A 6,000-nucleotide genomic window follows, 5' to 3' on the forward strand; every position below is an offset into this window, starting at 1 on the left:
ACCTCACGTGGTGTAGTAATTCCCTCGCAGATGGTGTTAGGAGGAACCTCACGTGGTGTAGTAGTTCCCTCAGATGGTGTTATGAGGGACCTGGCGTGGTGTAGTAATTCCCTTGCAGATGGTGTTATGAGGGGCCTCACGTGGTGTAGTAGTTCCCTCAGATGGTGTTATGAGGGACCTGGCGTGGTGTAGTAATTCCCTTGCAGATGGTGTTATGAGGGGCCTCACGTGGTGTAGTTTCCCTCCCAGATGGTGTTGAGGAGGGACCTCACGTGGTGTAGTAGTTCTCTCACAGATGGTGTTATGAGGGGCCTCACGTGGTGTAGTAGTTCCCTCAGATGGTGTTATGAGGGACCTGGCGTGGTGTAGTAATTCCCTCGCAGATGGTGTTATGAGGGACCTCACGTGGTGTAGTAACTCCCTCCCAGATGGTGTTAGGAGGGACCTCACGTGGTGTAGTAGTTCTCTCACAGATGGTGTTATGACGGACCTCACGTGGTGTAGTAACTCCCTCCCAGATGGTGTTGGAGGAACCTCACGTGGTGTAGTAGTTCCCTCAGATGGTGTTATGAGGACCTGGCGTGGTGTAGTAATTCCTCGCAGATGGTGTTATGAGGGACCTCACGTGGTGTAGTAGTTCCTCAGATGGTGTTATGAGGGACCTGGCGTGGTGTAGTAACTCCCCCCAGATGGTGTTAGGAGGAGACCTCACGTGGTGTAGTAGTTCTCTCACAGATGGTGTTATGAGGGACCTCGTGTGTGTGTGTGTGTGTGTGTGTGTGTGTGTGTCTGTCCTTTGTCTGTCCGTGTGTGTGTGTGTGTCTGTCCGTGTATGTGTGTGTGTGTGTGTGTCTGTCCTTGTGTGTTTGGGTCTTGTTAGCGTGACCGTGTGTGTCTATGGTAGGTATATTGTTTAAAGTTGGGAGGAAGTTTGGGAACTTTATGATTAGAGACAGAGAGTATAAGAAAGGGAGAAAGCAAGAGGGAGAGTGTGAGAAAGGGAGAGAAAGCAAGAGGGAGAGTGTAAGAAAGGGAGAAAGCAAGAGGGAGAGTGTGAGAAAGGGAGAAAGCAAGAGGGAGAGGTGTGAGAAAGGGAGAAAGCAAGAGGAGGAGGGTGTAAGAAGGGGAGAAAGCAAGAGGGGGAGTGTGAGAAGGGAGAAAGCAAGAGGGAGAGTGTGAGAAAGGAGAAAGCAAGAGGGAGAAAGCAAGAGGGAGAGTGTGAGAAAGGGAGAAAGCAGGAGGGAGAGTGTAAGAAAGGGAGAAAGCAAGAGGAGAGTGTAAGAAAGGGAGAAAGTAAGAACGGGAGAGTGTGAGGGAGAAAACAGAGGAGAGTGTAAGAAAGGGAGAGAAAGCAAGAGGGAGAGTGTAAGAAAGGGAGAGAAAGCAAGAGGGAGAGTGAGAAAGGGAGAAAGCAGGAGGGAGAGTGTAAGAAAGGGAGAAAGCAAGAGGGAGGGTGTAAGAAAGGGAGAGGGAGAGTGTAAGAAAGGGAGAAAGTAAGAACGGGAGAGAAAGCAAGAGGGAGAGAGAGAGAATGCAAGAAAGGAAGAGAATGTAAGAGTGAGCGATGCCTTAACCCTTGAATACGATGACTTAACCCTTGAATACGATGACTTAACCCTTTAATACGATGACTACAAAACACCTTCATGGGAATAGAAATAAAAATACCTCGTAGGAGAATAAAATCGTAATGATTGTGTTTTTGGGAATATATACTACCCCTTTCACCCTCTCCCTCTCTTTTACCCCTCCTTCATCCTCTCCCCTCTCTTCACCCTTCCCTCCCCCTTCCTCCCCCACCTCCCCTCCGCATTCCGATATCGAGACCCTGATTAAATTTGCCGAGTTTATTCCACTCTGGGAGATTGGCCAATACCTGGGTATTTCTGAAGCCATACCTGAAATTCTTAATTGGAAAAATAAGGTTAAGGTGATGATTAGCCTCCTTGCTTATTTCACCTGAAGATTAACCCCACCTGCTTATTTCACCTGGATAACCCACCTGCTTATTTCACCTGAAGATTTACCACCCTAATGGTGACAGTCTTGGTGAGGGAAGGTTGGTGACAGTCTTGGTGAGGGAAGGTTGGTGACAGTCTTGGTGAGGGAAGGTTGGTGACAGTCTTGGTGAGGAAGGTTGGTGACAGTCTTGGTGAGGGAAGGTTGGTGACAGTCTTGGTGAGGAAGGTTGTGACAGTCTTGGTAGGGAAGGTTGGTGAGACAGTCTTGGTGAGGGAAGGTTGGTGACAGTCTTGGTGAGAAGGTTGGTACAGTCTTGGTGAGGAAGGTTGGTGACAGTCTTGGTGAGGGAAGGTTGGTGACAGTCTTGGTGAGGTAGGTAGGGAGGTTGGTGATCAGTATGTTTATCAAGTATTGACTACACATTACTGCTTGGTCCTGCCTGGGGGTGACCTGGTGAGATTACCACAACATTTACTTTTATTATTATTGTTGGTGTTATTGCCATTTTCTTCTTTCTTCTTTCTTCGTCGTTATCTTTCCATCACACTACACATCATCATCATTGTGAATGGTCATGCAGTGTGTGTGTGTGTGTGTGTGTGTGTGTGTGCGGCTCTTACTGCAGTACAGAGTATGTTGGTTATACATCCTTCAGGGGCCAGGAATGATTATTTTACAGCCGGGGTCTCAGAGGGTCGTAAAGCTGTATTTGTCTAACGTTAAACACCGTGTGAAGGTCCTGTACTGACTAATGGCTGACTAACTGAAACAAACTGGGGTGTGTCTAAGCTTTTAAGTCGTGCCAAATACAACGTACAATTTAAGACAAAATCGTGTCGCGGTTTTGTCCGAAGATCAAATATAACTGGTGAAACATTATGAGAGCCCTTCCACAAGGCAGACCTTCTGCATATGTTTTCACCAAATTTCACGACACGACTTTTGTCTTTCATTGTACATGCTACCCGCCACACTCTACCGCCCTACACTCTACCCGCCCTACACTCTACCCACCCTACACTCTACCGCCACTCTACCCGCCCTACACTCACCCACCTACACTCTACCCGCCCTACACTCTACCCGCCCCACACTCTACCCACCCTCACACTCTACCCACCCTACACTCTACCCACCCTACACTCTACCCGCCCTACACTCTACCCACCCACACTCTACCCGCCCTACCTCTACCCACCCTACACTCTACCCATTCTCCATGCTACCCGCCCTACACTCTACCCGCCCTACACTCCTACCCACCCTACACTCTACCCTACACTCTACCCACCCTACACTCTACCACCTACACTCTACCACCCTACACTCTACCCACCCTACACTCTACCCGCCCTACACTCTACCCACCCTACACTCTACCCACCCTACACTCTACCCACCTACACTCTACCCACCCTACACTCTACCACCCTACACTCTACCCACCCTACACTCTACCCGCCCTACACTCTACCCACCTACACTCTACCCACCCACACACTCTACCCACCCTACACTCTACCACTACACTCTACCCGCCCTACCACACTCTACCCACCCTACCTCTACCCACCCTACACTCTACCCGCCCTACACTCTACACTTCCTCACCACCCTACACTCTCCACCCTACACTCACCACCCTACACTCTACCGCCTACACTCTACCCACCCTACACTCTGCCCTACACTCTACCCACCCCTACCACCTACACTCTACCCGCCCTACACTCACCCGCCCTACACTCTACCCACCCTACACTCTACCCGCCCTACCTCTACCCGCCCTACACTCTACCCGCCCTACACTCTACCCACCCTACACTCTACCCGCCTACACTCTACCACCCTACACTCTACCCACCCTACACTCTACCCGCCCTACACTCTACCCACCCTACTCTACCCGCCCTACACTCTACCCACCCTACACTCACCCACCTACACTCTACCCACCCTACACTCTACCCACCCTACACTCTACCGCCTACACTCCTACCCACCCTACACTCTACCCACCACTCTACCCGCCCTACACTCTACCCACCCTACACTCTACCGCCCTACACTCTACCACGCCCTACACTCTACCCACCCCTACACTCTACCCACCCTACACTCTACCCGCCCTACACTCTACCCATTCTCCATGCTACCCGCCTACACTCTACCCGCCCTACACTCTACCCCCACCCTACACTCTACCCATTCTCCATGCTACCCGCCCTACTCTACCCGCCCTACACTCTACCCATCCTCCATGCTACCCGCCCTACACTCTACCCGCCCTACACGCTACCTCCCCTACACTCTACCGCCCTACACTCTACCCGCCCTACCTCTACCCACCCTACACTCTACCCACCTACCTCTACCCGCCCTACACTCTACCCGCCCTACACTCTACCCACCCTACACTCTACCCATTCTCCATGCTACCCACCCTACACTCTACCCACCCTACACTCTACCCACCCTACACTCTACCCATCCTCCATGCTACCCACCCTACCTCTACCACCCTACACGCTACCCACCCTCCTACCCGCCCTACACTCTACCCACCCTACATACCCCGCCCTACACTCTACCCACCCTACACTCTACCCGCCCCACACTCTACCCATCCTCCATGCTACCCGCCCTACACTCTACCCATCCTCCATGCTACCCGCCCTACACTCTACCCGCCCTACACGCTACCTGCCCTACACGCTACCCACCCTACACGCTACCCACCCTACACGCTACCCACCCTACACGCTACCCACTACACGCTACCCACCCTACACGCCACCCACCTACACGCTACCACTACACGCTACCCACCCTACACGCTACCCACCCCTACACTCCCTACCCACCCTACCTCTACCCACCCTACACTCTACCCACCCTACACGCTACCCACCCCATCATAATTACTTTTTTATTATCGCTTTCGTGTATATTGCCTCGTGAGTTCGGTGGCTGAGTGGTTACAGTATTCGCCTAATGGACACTGGTTCGATCCCAAGGTATACCGAGGTCATTTACACTCGGTAAAAACTACCGTTACAATTCCTGCGCGAAACAAACTGACACCATAAACGAAGTGTTTCAAAAAGGCCCAGAGGCATTCCTTCGCTCTGGTAGCCCTGGGTGTGTATGGGTTCGGCCACACGTGCTCAAACAAGTGATCGGCAAGAGTTAGTGCTGCCACATTAACACAATTTGAAACTTGATGGAAACTCTATGCCACATTTCTTCATGTTAAATACACATTGTGAGCGGTGTTGTAGCAGCCTAATATTGTGATTTACGTAATTAGTGCTACCAATATCTCCTGCTATCTTACATACAGATTAAGTATTGTTAGGTGAACTGTGAGCTATTCACATGTTTAGGGAACAGCTTGGTTATATTTTACAGTACAAATAAGAATGACATAATGTGGCATTAGCCCAAAGTGAAGTAGCAATACAAAATACAGATTTGAAATTCTGTTGCCAAATAATCTTAAACCTTTACTATATCCACTAATTCTGCCAAACATATAATGTATTCCTATATGGCAACTCATCCACTTCCATGGTTACTGTAGTCCAGGTGTGTGGAACATTTAATACAACATACAGTTTAACATACTGACATTCTCCAGTCATATGGTAACAAAGTAATTCAATATTGTCAAGGAAATAGCTAATTTAGGCCTACCAAATTAAGTACGAAATGTCTCGCATTTAGGCCTACCCACCCTCGTGAGATAACGGGAATGTTCAGTATGAAAGTCATGGGGCCCCCACCTGTACGGTAGTTGTTTTACTGAGTGTACATTGCTATTAATGGGTCAACAGATCTATGAGGACCTGATTGGTGGTTCTGGCTGGTCAGGTGGGATGGGAGTAATTAGTATGGGCAAGGTGGGAAGGATTGGTTTGAGTGTAACAGCAAAAATAACAACTGTGAGAAACTTTGTGTGTGTGTGTGTGAACTGTGTGTAACTGTGTTTGTGTGTGTGTGTGTGAGAGTGTGAGAGAGAGAGGCTTTGTGTGTGTG

The sequence above is a fragment of the Homarus americanus genome, unplaced genomic scaffold, assembly GCF_018991925.1.
Source record: "Homarus americanus isolate GMGI-L3 unplaced genomic scaffold, GMGI_Hamer_2.0 scaffold23578, whole genome shotgun sequence".
Classification (NCBI taxonomy): Eukaryota; Metazoa; Arthropoda; class Malacostraca; order Decapoda; family Nephropidae; genus Homarus; species Homarus americanus.